This window comes from Dermacentor albipictus, chromosome 4, assembly GCF_038994185.2.
Source record: "Dermacentor albipictus isolate Rhodes 1998 colony chromosome 4, USDA_Dalb.pri_finalv2, whole genome shotgun sequence".
Lineage (NCBI taxonomy): Eukaryota > Metazoa > Arthropoda > Arachnida > Ixodida > Ixodidae > Dermacentor > Dermacentor albipictus.
The window spans coordinates 170,962,894-170,980,515 of record NC_091824.1 but is presented as its reverse complement, the minus strand read 5'-3'; positions in this window follow the sequence as shown (position 1 = coordinate 170,980,515).

Below are 17,622 nucleotides of genomic sequence, written 5' to 3'. Positions count from 1 at the left end.
AGCAGATATCTCGCGTGGTGAAAGAATTATCGGTTCAGTATAAGCTGGTGTCGGTATGAATTTTCTATATCGAAGGAATCAGAACAGAGCTTTTCTGTTGCTGGGCTTAGAGAGGAATTCATTATGTTTTTCGTCATACTCGTGTTTGGCATTCGATACTGTTCTCTTGAACGCAGCAGCAGCGAATTTATAATCGCTCCAGTTACTCGGACACTGATTGTTAGGCAATTTCTTCCACGCGGCTTTTCGTCTTCTATAATCCCGCGTGCAATCGGAATTCCACCAAGGAGAGGTAGTACTTTTGCTTATGTTAACAATAAATTGGGACTTTTTAAATGAACTTTTTAATGCAGCGCAAAGCATCATGGCTTTGATGTCATTGGGTACCGTTTTCTGGGAGTTGAGGACCGTTTTCAAGACACTTTGAAATTTCTGGTAGTTAACAAAAGTCCGAGTCGGAGACTCCAGGCGAATAACAGGGCAGACAATATCAAACCTAATAGGTAGACGGTCACTATTTGAGGCTGAGTCGACAGTAGACCAGGAAGTTACGGAAATTCCTGAACTGGCAAATGTAAGATCCAATGCTGATTTAGAAAGGCCCTGAATATAGCTGAATTCGTGTTTAAGCAACAAAAATTTTGACTAATTGCCCAGTCCGACAATCGCTTTCCACATGAGTCCAGTAAAGTTTCGTTCGTTCTCCGCGTCCTCGCTTCACCGTTGGAACTTGAAGCTTCTCGGATGATGATCGGCAGATGTTGATCAAACGCAGGCAGGAAACGATGAGGTCAGATGTACAAGAAATATTTATACGTGAACTTTTCTATATACATGGCAGGTAAAACAAATACATTACAAACTTGAACAATTGAGAAACAAAGTCTCGCTCTTCTACTGTCTCAATGACTGTTAGAGCCCAGACTCGTTTTAACGTACATAGTACGGAGGCTCACTGATCTATCAGCAATCCTGATTTCAGCCAAGTCTGAAGGACAGCATGTCGTCCCGATTTTTATAGTCCAAATATACAAAGAAAAAAAGGCGGTAGGGCCGTTGGCCCGTCCCACAGGTTCAGTTGCCAATCAGAGTCAACCGTTTGTTAAGCCACAACCCACAGGGTTGGGCTTACTCTTAAAAATAAACATATTGGAAAACAAAGCTCTTTTCCTTCTTCGCCAAAACTCCGTTGCCCTCTCATTTCTCCGTAGTTAGTGGCGGGCTCAGCAAAACACGCCAGGCCCGAACAAGTTATCGCTAGACCGTTTCAAATCCCAACGGCGTCTAGGCCGCAAATGTCTCGGAAGCAGGGGCATCAGCACCACGAAGTGCCGCTGTACTCAAAGTTTGGCCGTGCGGGAGACGGATGACCCTCCTTGTCCTTCAAACTTATTGTCTACAAGACAAAGTTCTCCGAGTGCGTGTTTCCAAGACGCCGTCGTCTGAATGCACTCTTTACGTGTGCACCGCATTCCTACAGCGTGCACGGTAAGCTGGCCTTCTACACCACACAGGCAGTCGCACCCAACAATAAGGCTGGCGATTGCGTTCCGGACGCGTAGCAGATTAGGTCCATGCTCACTGCATGCGGCACGGGGTCAGAGTTGCTAAGTCCTGCTTAACCTCGGCGGCGCCTCCAATTAGTCAGGCACGCGGGCGCCAGACCCACAATACCTTGTACAGCGGTCCGTTTCAAGGCTGGTCTGTGTGACCCGTCGGCGGACTGCCAACATCGTGCGCACAATACCGACTTCCAGGAATCGGCACTCGCCCGCCTGGCACCTGCCGCGACGCGTCACCCAAGCCTGCGCGTTGCCTGTGACCCCACATAACACAGCAACTGTCGCCCCGCTGACATGGGGGGAAGTGAACCCCCTCTCTATACACAAAGCACGAGGCCGATTCGTGAGACTTAAGAACCCGAAAAATCAGAGCGACCTTACAAGTCCGTTTTGAAACCCCAAGACACATGATGCGAATTAAAGTCTCCTGCTACCACAATTTCTTTCCTACAAGATTTGACAACGGTATCGAGGAAACGAGTATCATGCACGCCTGTGAGACAATATGTATTAACTAAAGAAAATGGGGAACAACCAGGAATAGTTACATCTATTGCTAATATCTCACACTTCGTAGACATATATTGATAGTAAATTTTTACTTTGTGGCATATTTTAGATGTTATCAAGAAAGCAAGTCCTCCGCCTCTCGATGGACGCTCCAATCGAAATAAACGATAATTTTTATATGAAAATCTTTGCCATTGGAAAGCCAAGTTTCCTGCAAAAGGATAATGTCGGGAGAAAGTTGTGCACAAAAATATAATAAGTCGGTAGCTGCTGAAATAATGGAACGGCAGTTCCACTGTAATATCTTTAAATAATTAAATAACCTATGATGAATTAATGCCTACTTTGGAGACCGCTTGCTCGAAAATACTGTCTTTTAGAAAATCTTTCTTCGAAATACTGTCTTCACCGTACTTTGTGGGTTTTGATTCAGGGACAGAGCTGGAAGAGTTAGGATTAGAATCTGACTTGAAGAGACTATCTTTCACAAACTTCTTGTTTTTTGAGTGCGGCACAGAGACCGACGAATTATCGTTAGGTGATCTTGTGCGTTTGAGCGTCGGGAGGTCCATTTCTACATCGTGGTTGTTTTACGACACTGATCCAGAGAAGCATCCTTTGTCGGTCTGCTGAGTTGAAGTTGATGGCCTCGCATTGTCTGCGTCATCTACAATAACTGATAAGGGATGCATTAGCTGTTGAGCATTCGATGTTAGGGTCTGTGTAAGAATCTGCGAGCTAGCATTAGAACTCGCTATAGGACTGAACAGCTGAATCATTTGTGAAGTCAACACTTGAGCTATAGCGTCTCCGACAGGTTTGATGTTAATTGTTCCATAGCTTTTGACAACGCCTTTTCGACCGCTGTCGTAAAGGGCTGAGTCTGCAACCATTTGCTGACGGGCTGTCACTCCTGCATATCCCCCAGGTCTCCCCTGGACCTCAACAACAGCATCACGGGGAGCAACGTCTCCTTTTAATTACATCTATAATTTGCATTTCCTGTGTTCTTGCAGGGCAATTCGAGTAGTTGGCGGGGTGATCTCCACCACAGAGGCAGCATTTCTCTTTTTTTTGAAGAACACTCACTAAAATTGTGGTTGTCTCCACAAGTACGGCAGCGAGGTGCAGATCTACAGCCCCTGACGCTGTCACCAAATCGCCAACATTTGTTGCATTGTAGAATGCGTGGAGCCAGAGCCTCTACCTTGTAAATTAGGGGCCAGACCTTAATTTTTGTTGGCCGCATCGTCCCAGCACATGTAATTATAACCGACTCTGTTGGTACCTTTTTATTGTGAATTACTCGACTACACCGACAAACGGATATGACTCCAGCCACCGAGAACATGTCTAAAATCTCGTCAGGGGTTAAAGTGACGTCTACTCCTCGCACAATGCATCTATAGCACGCGAGATGTGGCGGTACAAAACAGCTCACCGGATGTGAAGCGAAGGTGGTACAACTAAGTAGTTCTTTGACACAGGTCTGGTCTGGTGAGCAGCACAGTATACCCCCTTTGCCGAATTGGCGAACCTCTGTGATCTGGCGGAAGTGAGGTGAGGCCTTCTGCAATTCGCCCTGAATCGTCTTTGGATTTTTCATATTGATCGTTCCGCCGTCGGTGGGCACCATGGCCACAGGAACATTGCCGGCTCCACTGCGAAGAAAAAACTCAAGCGGCAGCTCCTGAGGAGCTACCGAGGCTGACCACGGAGAAGCCCCGTAGCCTGTTGATGATACAGACATCAAACAAGGCTAGCACAAAAACACATAAAGAAAAAGAGTAACGGAAAATTACAAGCTGAGCAAAGAAAATACCACCCGATACTTGACCTATGCCCCCAAAGCAGGAACAGCCAGAATCGAGGAACTCGTTTCCTAATCGCAGGAAACGAGTTCCTCGATTCTGGCTGCTCCTGCTTTAGGGGCATAGGTCAAGTATCGGGTGGTATTTTCTTTGCTCAGCTTATAATTTTCCGTTACTCTTTTTCTTTATGCGCTTTTTTTGTTCCATCGTTCCATCGCTCCATCGTTTTCCTAGCTTTACCGCAGCAAGCACATGATTCTTCCTTCTTACATCTCGCTTTATAGGTGGGTGTTCTAAGGCATCCTGGTCACGCTTCGAAAAGTAATGAGCTCCCCTTTGAGTTATTATAAATTGTTTCTTTCCTGATTTCGTTTTTTTTCCCTCTTAAGTAGTTACTCATGGCAGGTCTCTTTTCTATTGCCGCCACCCATGAGATTATTTCAGCCTCTCTGACTTTCCGCTTGACGTTGTTTGTTGCTGTGTTGCCCATCCTACATGCCGCATACTTGCTGGTAAGCTTTCTCATTCTTTTCATCCACTGTGAATCAATGTTTTTCCTGTACAGATACATCAACACTATCCCAGCCCATTTACTTTCTTCCATATTCCTCAGTTGTTCTTCATAATAAATTTTACTGTGAGCCTCCCAGACTTCAAAACTAGTGTGGCGGAGGCGAGTACCATCTGGAAGTGTTTCAAGGAAGCGGGCGCGCCGCTCCGTGTACTGAGACGCCGTCTCCGGTCTGTGCATTGTAGAAACGTTGAAAAAGGGGTTTGAGTTTTCGCGTAACAGAATTACGTTTTTTCGTACAGTCAAATTACAATCCGAGAGATGTCATGTCTGTAGTTTGTGTGTAAATCGTAGTTTACGATTTTTCTACATGTTTTAGCTTGAGAAATCCAATTAGTGCAGTGAATTCCTTGCATTACATGAAGGGCCTGGGTACGTGTGGCTCGAAAATCATCTTTCTTTTTTTTTTGTCGTTAACAAAGTTTGACGCCGGATTTTCTGCGACACGGGCTCCTTAAGAGGAATCTTTAGCTCGGGCCCAACTCCGACGCGGCCTATTCAAATAGATGTAAAACGCAAAAACGTTTTTCTGAGATAACCCAACGACCGATTTTAATAAACTTTGTTTCATTTGAGAGGGAAAGTTAAACCAGGGGGCGAACACTCCGTATACATCCCATTGGCCGTTTTTGAGCAGACGCTCTTTCGACGCTAGCGCCAAGGTCCCCTTCAGTTACGGCCCTAATCAAGGGGCGACGCATTAGGCAAAATGGCGGCGCACATGATTGTTTACGTTGCCATGGCAACAGCAACAGCAGCCGCGCGGCGCCTCCTCTCCCAAACGTTTTTCTTTCCTTTTTGTTTTTATTATGCCGACCCGCTCCACTCTCTTTCTCTCTTTCCCCCATGTCGCGCGCGCCGCTCACTTTTTTTTTGTTTTTACCCGTAAGCGGCGCGTTTTTTCTTTTTTATAGCGCGCTTGTTACCGCGCGCCACGCGCCAGCTCGCAAGCAATGCGCGCGCTACGCGGCGCATTGGCATTGCTTGCGAGCTGGCGCGTGGTGCGCCGTGGGCTATGCATTGGCACGCACGCAGTCTTGCCCATACTTATATTATACCAGCATGTGGCGGGACATAAAAAAAATTCTACTTCCAACACAACAGATGTTTAGCCTCGCTTTATTGACTTCGTTTCCGAAAAGAGATTTTTCTTACAACGTGGTGTGATACACGCTCCAAAAATGAGCAAAAGTGAGAGGTGCATGACATATACAAGAGTACTAAAGACAAAAGTTCACAGATGGTGAAATAACAAAAGAAAGCGTGCAGTGAAAGCGCTAGAAAACGCGAAGGCCATTCCATGTACACACATAAAAACAACATTTTTATATAACGTCCTCAAGACCTAAATGTAGACGAGCTCCTGATATGTGCACTAAGATATTGCACAAAATTGGACGACGTGTATGACGTAGTCATGACGACTATAAAAAGGGAAAACTCACTAGTAATGGCAAAAACAAGGACACGCAAAACACCTGAAAGATAGAATAAAATGCTAACATTGTTTGATTGAGAGCCATACCAAAAGAAAGCTCAGTTATAGATCTGCACGAAAATATATGAAATGCTTGACATGTTCATTACTACTGAACAATTTGAAAAAAACATGGCAGAAAAAATAACATCGTACTAAAAACTGAAACAAACATTATCACATTATTTCGCACTTGGTCACAACTTGAGTAAAGGTGGCAAGGGAACAGGAGATAGTCGGCTTTTGCAGCAGCACATAGAAAACATTCGCAGAAAGGCGTATTCCTCAATCAAAGACCAGGTAAAACAAGCCAACACGACCCTTCTTTCTACCCGAATGCAATGCTTAGCAGTAAAATTACGTCACTTAAGGCACTAAGTCGTACCTACTGGGCTGTCCCTTGTATAATAAACATGAACTGCAAAAATCTGCATGTAGGACACTTGCAATGCTCATGCTTTCCAGAGGAAAAAAAAAGCGTATCATGCCTACACATGAAGGTTGTTCGCGCGGTTTTCCCATCGGGGGTTACTGAGATAGTACACAAACACTAACAGTAATTTTTCAGCTGTTAGTTGGTTTGTAGAACGTGATACACAGAAAAAGCACTGAGGGCGGTATGGAAAGCTGGGCAAGTTACTGAAGTTGCAGAATGAGACATGGCACAGAAAAACACAAGTCACAGACCAGGTGACAATGAGGAGGAACATCTATTTGTCAGCTTTCTCTACCGGGAAGAGGCAAGTGTAGCACAATCAAGGCGCAACGACGTCCGGAGCCTCATGGAGTACACAAATGGACAGGGCTGTGTTCGTGTACATGCGCCTTCTGATGTCCTTGGGTCTGAGCGCTCACCTGTTGTCTTTGGGCACCCGGAACAACCTTGCAGGGCTTGTTTTTGAGGTATTTGTGCACCACTGCACGATGCACGAGCGGTACGAGTCGTGAAACGGGTGAAACATCGCGGAGCACAAGCACACAGCTACCGAGGAACACAGAACTGACTAAACTAGCCACGTCGGTAAACGCACAGCAGCGCACGTATCTCGATGACAGTAGATAACAAAAATAAAGCGTTACGTAGCGGACTAAGCAGCAGCCGGGCCGGCGGGGATGGCACGGCGGCGCGGCGCGTAGACAGTCGAAGGTGAGGGAGTTGAGTGTATTACGAGAGAGGGCGTAGGGAGAGGAGCCTAGCGGGGGGAAGGGCTTGGCCACCTGGATCGGCGCGCGTGCGCGCGATGATCTACGAGGCCATGCAAGGGAAACGGATTTTTGCGTCGCCCTGTACACAGATGGCGCCAATTTCCTGCGCCACCGGAACCGAGGAGTGTCCCCCCCCTGGTTAAACTCTAGTGACTGTTGGAAGGGGGATTTCGATTTAGGGCTTCAATTTTGTTTAAAATATTTTCAAATATTCGACCGTTTGAAAAAAATAGAAGCACGAAGGTTACAAATTCATAGGTCTGCATAAAGAACTGATATCGCGGTTCTGTATACGGCATCCATTAGATCATTCAAAGCGGACCAATCCGATATGTCATTTTACAACTTACATGAATTTATTACGTTGGTTACAAGGGTTCGGCAAAAGCTGTATTTCCATATTACTAATTTTTTTTATTATGTGTAACATACCAATTTTGCCCGCTTTAGATGTACTGTTAGATGCAATCCACAGAACTGTATTATCAGTTTTCGTCGTTGAGTGACAGAGTTGTAAACTTGATAGTTTCGTTTCTTGAAAATTTTCGATATTAACCAATTTTTAATAAAACATTGACGATCGAACTCAAAAATTCGAAACCAACAGTCACTAGATCTTAAGTTTTTCTTTTAAATGCAACAAACCTTGTCAAATTTGGTGCAGTGGTTGCCGAGAAAAACGAATTCTCCTTTTACATGTATTTAGATAGGAGCACACGAACAAAAGCTTCCTCTTAACTAACAGTGTCAGTATGAGAAACCGGGTGACAAACTCCACGATTTGAAAATATAGCAAGATATTGAAAGTAATGTTCTGCTCACCGTGAAGAAACAAGTCCCAAGTAAAGTGTTTCGAACAAACCGGTATCGTATCAGTCGTCACCTTTTCCCAATGCGAAGTTTCTTATCCAAGTTGCTCTCCGATGCGCGTCCTCTGCTTTTGCGAAAAGATTAAATCGCACATTGCTGTCTTTCTACCGCGATGGCACGCACAATGGTACGCCACAAGCCTTTCGACACCTGTCCTTTTTTTTTTTCGGACTGGCGCACGGTGGCATCACGACGCTTTGTGAACTATGAAGCATTCAGCGCATGCCGCACGTGGTAGAGGCCTTCTTCCGCTTCAAGCTTGAACCTGGATGAGCTATTTCGCGACGCGGGCGCTAGGGGGCGCGTATTTAGTTGGAGTCGCCAATAGATTTGCTGGAATTGACATGAACTTCATCACTATGTCAAATACATACTACAAACCGGCGCGAATACTGTGCCACGTCTATGGTGGACTGGGAGTGACACGACAATAAACGACTGGGTTGTTGCAGTATGCCTTGAATTGCGAGGGCATTTGAAGCCTCCGGCTTCGGGTGGCGTGTGTCGTGTGGGGAAGAGAGGGGAAGTGCTCGGCTCGGCATCGCTCAGAACGTGGAAAAACAGTCGACAGTCGCTCTACCACAGCCGCAAGTCACTACTCGTGTACTGACATTCTAGTACAATTTCAAAATTTTCGCACCACTCCTGTCAAACTCTGTAAGACAATCGGTTAATCTTTGATCGGTTAATCGTTAATCAATATTACCAACCCTATAACGCGGCCATACCATGCACAGCCGCCGCCGGAGTAAGGTTTATCACGGTTGATAATGGTTCGACGGGCATGGATAAGGCGCTAAATGGTTATAACGGCTTATACTGATCGATACGTCATCAGTGCACCTGGCACCGCCACCTGCAGTAGTTTGCTTGCGTCATCGATTCACCTTGCGCTGCTGTTCAAAGCAGTTGGTGTCACCGCAGCGCTGTCGTTTATACTGGCCCGAATTCATAACATTCATAATGACACCGAGCTGCTTGGAGATGAGCAAGTGTCATGGTGCTTATGCATACTTAGACAACACCCAGAGGAGTTCCTGTGTTACTTTTTTTTATTGTTGTAGTTTCAATATTGAATAGGCATGTTTGAAGAGCCAAATTTTTTTATCGAATCAATACCTTATTCAACAAAAATTACCTTTGCAATATTGAATCGAATGCTGAATATTCCCAATTTCTAAAATAGTAAAATGAAAAGTTCCGTGGAATCTGTCCAGCGCAACTAAAGGCATTTGTGCGTTATCGGACATGTCTAATGCCATTGACACTTGAATGTCTGGTCAACTCAGAAGCTTGTAAATGGGAAACAAAGGAAAGTACAATCACATCTGGTGCACAATGACAGTGACACTAGTACAAAAAAAAAATGAGCAGCACGTCACAGATACATGTAGTAGAGTATAGTAGAGAATAGAGCTCTAGGAAGGAGATATAGGGGCAATACTGCAGCCCCGCGTATCATTTTGAAGGAATCTAAACATATGGTAAGGTTGGCCAAACAACAAATTGCGTTGCCTAATTAGACGCAGCAAACGTAAAGTTTGCCTAAGGCAAGATATGCTTGCCCAACCAGGCACGTACCCAGGATATGTTTCGGGGGGTGGGGGTCCAATCGAAGGTAACTTTTCTATGCAAATGAGAGGGGGGGGGTACCTTTACTAGTACAAATGTGAATAACACCCACCATTCGCCATAAAAACGCGTAAACCCACAAAAGAAAAATGAAATAAGGTGTATTTTACAGGTACGCCTGTGCGATATACACCTCTCCTTTACTTGGCAAACAAAGAACCACGCCAACTGGACTCGCGCAGGAAGAACACTGCCAAGAAGTAAAGAAGCGAAAGTGTAAAATAAAGATTACTTTAGTAGAATAGAACTTTAAAAACAGTAGATAGCAACAAAGGCACACGGACCGCGCGGAGTTGTGTTACTCCGCCAACCAATGACAGAAGCAAAGACGTCGTCATGCGGCCTATTCAACATGGCGTCGTACTTGATACCTCCAGAGCGCCTGCTGTTCTCCAAAACTCTTTTCATCGGCGGAAACAATGAAGTGTGCAACAGACATGGATAAAATGTATCGAGTACGAGCATTTCACTCTTCAAAAGTCTGCTGTGCAGCTCATCTCACTGCTGAACCCGTTTTACTCATGAAACTTCACTGCCAACTGAAGTGAAACTTCACAGCATATATAGTTGTAGCGAAGCAAGCATGTCATTTCGGTTAAATAATGAATTAGGCATTCGCCATTCCACTATAACAGGCGAGGGGAAAGGTATAAAATTACGCGCTAACAATTTTATTTTTGTAGTTACCGCCTTATTTGGGTAACAGAAAAGGTTTGAAGTACGAATTATTTGCAGCCTCGCGGAGGAACAGTGGCTGGCGGCTATGAGGGCGTGGGCAGGGCTTTATTGCAGACTTAAGAGGAAGCTTTAGCTCGGGTGCTCCTATCTAAATACATGTAAAAGGATAATTCATTTTTCTCAGCAACAACTGCACCAAATTTGATGAGGTTTGTTGCATTTAAAAGAAAAACTTAAACTGTGACTGTTGGTTTCAAATTTTCGCTTTATATTGTCAATTTTTTATTAAATATTATCAAAAACCGAAAATTTTCAGAAAACGAGACTATCAAGTTTACAACTCTGTCTTTCGGCAACGAAAAATGATATCACAATTCTGTGAATTGCATCGATTAGTAGATTTAAAGCGGACAAAAGTGATATGTTACATATGAATCTCAAAAAATTTAGTAATATGGAAATACACCTTTTGCAGAACCCTTGTAAACAACGTAACAAATTCACATATGTAAAATGATATATCGAATTTGTCCACTTTGAATGGTCTAATGGATGCCGTTTACAGAACCACGAATTCTGTTCTTGATGCAGAGCTATGGTGTAAACTTCGTGCTTCATTTTTTTTTTCAAACTGTCGAATATTTGAAAATCTTTTTAACAAAATTCAGGCACTAAATCGAAATTCCGCTTCACACAGTCGCTAGAATTTAACTGTATCTCCCAAATACAACAAATTTCATTAGAATCGGTCCAGGGGTTATCTCAGGAAAACGTTATTGCGGTTTACGTTTACTTGAATAGACCGCCTCGGAGTTGGGCCCGAGCTAAAGCTTCCTCTTAAATTGTATCCGGCTATAGTAGCGTTTTTTAATTATCTCTGGAAGAAATATACAGAAATACATATTTGCAGAACAATCACAGTTCTTTTGGATCCCTCATTTACTGCTCTAACAAGTTAAGTGCCACAACCGACTCGTATTATTTGGGAAGTTACGTAACGATGCGTGGCCGCCAGTGGCCGCCATACAACCGCGTATGGCGCAGGAAGCTGCGACTCTACACGTACTGCGCCCACAGCGGAAGGTTAGAAAAACATCTACATAAGCACAGTAGAGAAGTGGCAACGTTAAGCGGCTCGAATGATAACTGTAGAAGCGTCGTTCAGACACACGGAATTGTCCTCCACTTCCGGCTACGTTTTCTCTACTTCCTTTTTAAATAAAAAGATGTTGATCGATGAATATGTTAATAAACAACGGTTACATTTGTTAATTTTCGCTTTTCCTTCCTGTTTGGCTGTTGCCTTGGCTCTCTCCTTTAGTAGATCGCTTAATTTCTCACATCCTTGCGACTCTTGTTTCCAGCTGGCAATCTCGCACGAAAATTTAAGAGGGAAAAACCGGACGAGTTAAGAGGTGACAGCCATATATTGCCTATAAGTTTCAAGGTTATTGCAGGGATTGATGATGGATACTATCTCGCATTATTTTATTTTCCACCTTATCTAACCCATATCACGGATGTATGGGTCCGATGATCTGTCAGCGTCGCGGCAAACCGTCACTCGAGGAAATAACGAAACAAAAAGAAAAGTTAAATGCAATTGGCATTTTCTCTGGCCGCAACTCGCTCCACGTGCATACAGGCCAGCTGACCACGAACTGAATCCATTTCGTGGTCCCTGGATCAGTCTAAACGAAGAAGGTTGAACTTACGAAGCAACGAAGGGCGTGACCGTTGAATAGACGGTAGCAACTGAATGCATCTCGAGTTAAACGCGCGGGCACCGAATTGATGAGGAAACTGGCCATCACATCCCAGGAGACGCCGATAACTACCGCCATCCAAAAGGAGTGAAAAAGGCAACAAAATGTTGATCGCCGAATAGCTGCCAAGTCTCAACATTGATTTGGCGGCGCTTTAGGAATGTGTGTGAGAAAGGGTGGCGTGGGCGGGGAACGGGGGGGGGGGGTTATGAGTCATAATTTAAGGGGGGGGGCGCCCCCCCCCTTGGGTACGTGCCTGTGCCTAACTATAGTGCGTAAATGACCTCCTATATATTTAGTTCAGAAACTGAATCACCTGCCCAACGACCACAGTTATCCTGCAGCATAATCATTCAACGGGTCTCCATTTATGTCAGTCTTTCTCCTTGACTGCAGAACTGTTGTTGTCCCTTATAGTATTCAAACGAAACGAAAAATATACTATTTGACCACTTCAAGTAGTGAATTCTCAAATCAAATACAAATTGAATAGCAAGGACTATTCGATTCATATTCAAAATTTTGCATATTCGCACACTCCTGGTACGAAATATACTATTGGACCACTTCAAATAGTGCATTCTCAAATCAAATACGAATTGAATAGCAAGGACTATTCGATTCATATTCAAAATTTTGAATATTCACACACTCCTGGTACGAAATCGAAAGACTGCCTTGTAATTCCAATATACAGCGAATTTTCTTTAAAAAAAAAAGTAGGTTAGCACCCACATGCATCTCATTTCCCAGCCAGTCAACCATCCCTTATTTTCTTTGTGTTGCTACTATACCCTGTCCTTTTACAGTGTGCCACATTTGCCCTGATACTAATACTTGCTACTGGACAGGAAAATTTGGTATGCAGCATCACCTATGATAACATGCATATATTAACAAAGAATAGATGAAGTTAGAAATTGTAAGTGAGCATATATAATATGCAAAATACTTAACCAATAATCTATAAAAGTACCAAGATGGGTACCAGATGAAAGGTAGGCAATAAAATGCAGCAGAGGATTAGGAGGAGTAATTTGAGATTACATAATACACTGGCGTAGAATGGAGTTAGCTAATACAAGGCAGAGATGTGACTGGAGCTTGCAGTCCTGCATCAGACATAAATAGGCTTATCATTATAATGATCATCACGTATGCAGTTTACAAAACATGGGAGCTTGAACATATCAATTAAAAGTACCCACCAGCTCAGATTGGATTCAGATTGTATTTATGCCAGAGGATGCCCGTCTGTCCTGCCAGATGGTGTCCTGCTCGTCGCCCCTCACAGCCACCAGTAGTGAACGTTAGTGGCAGCTGATACAACCAACACATACAATAATGCAGAACAGACTCTAGGTGAATTTTTGAAACATGGAAGCCTTTGGAGTTCCACAGTTGGTAACAAAAGTCGTACACAAATTTTTCTGTCTTAGCACAATTTCTGCACATGCAGACTGTTTTCGTGTCGGATCCTAGCTGTACTTCAAACCACAGTGTGCCACATGGCCCTGTTCTTGCCCTTTTACTGTTCAGCATTCGTCCTGCATGGAGGCTACAAGACATCACAAACACAGAGTTCTCAATCTATGCTGACGACAATCTGATCAATGTCTGGGAATCTTGGTAAGTAATGTAAACAGTTACAAAATTTTCTTGATGCACTCAATGAATATATCTACAGACTGCTGGTCCCCAACTATCAATAGGAAAGTGCTGCTGCATTCATGTTACTAAAATTAAGGTCAGTCTTCGAAACTGACTTTGAGCTAGGAATCAACCCGTCAGTCTTGCTAAAAATGAAAGAGTTACCTCCCTTAGCCTTGAGATACATCATTCGAGTTCAGGCTCAAACTGCCCTAAGGCGGTCTCGAAGTCATCGGCCTTGACTCTGCACTTACCATAGTGTACAGGATTGAGCCAAGTACTGTTGGAGCTGGCACTGAGGTTACTCGCCAACTCGCAAGTTTTGTACTTTGACCATGTATTACCCATCACATACAGTTTCGTTGACCGAGTGCTCAGCAGAAGGCTAGACTTGATGTCGCCATTCGAGAATTAAGTGAGGGCAATAATATAGCACTAAGTTGTGTCTTATCTCAATCCAAATACTTAGTTAAATTATGGTGTTTTATGTGCCAAAACCATGATCTGATTATGGGGCTAATTGTAGTGGAGGACTTTGGAAATTTAGACCACTTGGGGTTCTTTAATGTGCACCTAAATCTAAGTACACTGGGGTTTTTGCCCCCATCGAAATGGGGCCACCGTGGCGGGATTCGATCCCACGACCTCATGCTTAACAGCCCAACACCATAGCCACTAAGCAACCGCAGCGGGTAAATCCAAATACTTAAGCTGCATGCCCAGCTTAACACAATTACAGGATTTGTCATTCTGTGCAGCACGTAAGACAGCTACAATAACAGATCTCTCCATGGGTCGCAGCTCTCTCTTATTTCTACAGAGATCCCCCTATGAACATGACAGTTTTGACCTCCTTCTATATGGTACCATACTTATATTAACACTAATAAAACAATAAAGCTTCGCATAAGTAACCATGTAGCTATCTCTCACATGAGAGATCAGGGTGCCTTGAGGACACTGTGATTTACACAGACTATGATGTTCAGAGCAACAGAGGATGAGTCGCAGTCATCATCCCTTTTACAGCAGCAAAATTATTTTTTCCTTTTTCTGAGCACACCTGTTCATTCGACACAAAGAAAAGCCTTATTGCAAAACTGAAGACACTAATTATGAAGGCTGCGAGATCCTGCCACACTAAATTATCTAGGAAAGCTGGTGAATATTATAGACATCGAAGAGAAGAAAAATGTAAACATGAAAACTATAGGCAGGCTGGTGTGTACTTTCGGGCTACCATTTATTACTGTAAGGATATTCTAGCTTCATATGTGATGGCTTTGTGATGAGAAAAGAAAGAAGTTATGCAAGGATGCCAGCTGCTATGGGGTACGCTTTACGAGAAAATATAGGCTGCATTTGTACCTGTCTGAGTAAACCATTGTGTTCCCTGAACAATGAAGCCATTTTAGCCTACAAATGCTGCCTTGAGCTTACATCTCTTGCTTCAATTTTGGCAAAAGGTATCTTGCTTTTCGAAAACAAATTTCACAGCGAAGTGCTGCATACTTATAAGGTGGATATGATATCTAAGGCAACATGTAAAGCTTTATTTTGATGGTGCAGCTCTAGTAAATCCTTAGCTGTTACTAATATACAAGCCTGTTACAAGTCTGTTTCACATACTGATTACGCATACATAGCGTCAGTTCCCAAAACTAAGAAATCGGCTCCATGTGCCAGGTGGCACGTGTGGTGCCTGTGCACTAAAGAAGGGAAACTCGGGGCTGCCTAAATCAACACCTAAAATCTATTGTGTATTCTTCTGTTAAACTGTTCAAGCCTTAGGTTATCTTCACATACTTCTCCATAGCTTTTTACTAACAACGTTCTTTCTTCTGTGCAGTATCATTTTAGAAGAGACCTTTCGGCTATTACACAGCTAGCCACACAACTTCACAGCTTTGAAAAGTTAATAAATCAGGGCAATTATATCTGATGTTTATAGTACAAGGGCTTGGAATGAGTATAGAGTGCCATAAATGTCGCATGATGCATGCAATAAATAAAAATGGATTACTATGAATAATATTGGCTGTATACAGACGCAAAATTACTAGCTGCATAGGAGCCTAAGATATTATGTACAGTGCTCACGGAATGAAACGCGACACGGAGTATTTAGAAGAACCCTGCATACGTGCTAAGTACGCGAGAGCGCCATGTCATGTCGCAAGGAATTTGGTCACAAAAGGTGACGAGGACTCCGATGTAAGTGTATGCGCCAAAATTACGTCTATGTGACACTAACTGCAGTCGGTGGAAACAAAAGTCTGCGCATTACTTAGCCCTAAATTTATGCGTTTCGTTCTGTAAGCACTGTACATGTACTGCTGCTAAAACTGCAACCCTATAAGTGATGTTTGATTACTAAAATGCGTGAGGAAATAAGAAGATAAAGCATTTGAGCTGGGTGGTCTTTTACCAAACACTCTGGGCCTTGCCGTAGCCCTTATTCACAAGGATCTCAAGGCTGGTGCTCCATGTGCACTGCAGCATTGGGGCTTGTGAGGCAACGATATAAGAATTTGAACACGCTATATCCAACATACCTACATAATTAAACAAATACTTGACAGTTTTGCTATTGAAAATTAGACTGTGGCCGAGGGACCAGACTGTGTTGAAAGGTGTATAATGTCTGTAATAGAATATATTAAAGTGTTACATTGTTTCATGGATAGACATTCTATAAAAACATGGAGGTCAGGTACATAGTTCCTCTACACTTGTTGCATGTTGACGACTCACTCCTCATCAGAAGGTAGGAATGCGTACATGCCACCCATTCTTAACCTACACATTCCAAATTTCAGCCACCTTGCTTGTCTTTCCATTGGGATGGGACTGCACAAAGCGTAAAAGGTAGAAAAAGAAAAATGACCAACCCTTCTCCTACCGGAAAACGGGGGTAAGCAAAGCTTGTCCTGCATGCACCTGACCATTACGGTTAAGTAACCCACAATTAACAGTGCCACATTGCTTCGGACTCCTGCTCCCTCAGCTTGATATTATCTTTTCGTTGCTGTCGGATTGCCTGGGCTCAAGCAGTTCTAACAGTTAGATTGGTATGCCGACGGCGAGCCTTTTCATAGGCAAGTTCACACCGCCGCTTGTCATATGCTGCCAGTTTCTTATGGGAATGCACAACGTGTGGCCATCCCATCTGTTTTCCAAGAATTAACTAAATGGAAACTAAGCCAGCGCAGTGTGCACGAAATCCCTTCCTGTCCTTTCCTTTCCTGGCGGAAGCGAAATGGCTCTGATTGGTTGCAGAATCCTTGCTAATGACTCATGCTCCAGTGCCGGCGCAGCTGTCAACTCGTCAAACCACCGTCTCCCGCAGCTGCTCTGCTCTGGCAAGGGAAAGGTCCAGCTTCAACAAGTGGGGAGAGAACAAAGCTATGAAAGTGCATGCAATTGTAGGACTGCACAAGCAAGTTTGAAGCTACATCCAGTGAAAAATTATTTCCGTCTCACTTTTAGTCATGAGAAATGGCTCTCTTAAGCTGCCACATTGAGATATTTATTTTGCATCACTCACTCAACAAACAATATATAACTTTGGCCTATTCAACAGCCTTTATAAAGTGTTTACTACACATGACAACATGCTTAAGCAGAAAATTGCATTGATCATGGGAAAGCTTTTGGGGCCTTTTTCACAGATAAATTATAACTAAAGCTTCACACATATGATTTCAACAATGTTCAGATCCACTTGCTACCTTGCAAAAAAACTTCTCAGCCTGTTTTCTAGCACACTAAGACAATCCACAACACAATACCACCATCACAATATACACATTCAGTGCACCGCTACTTTCAGGAAAATAACAGGTAGACTGTCTCGTTCTAAGATATGTAGTCAACCTTCATCAGAGCA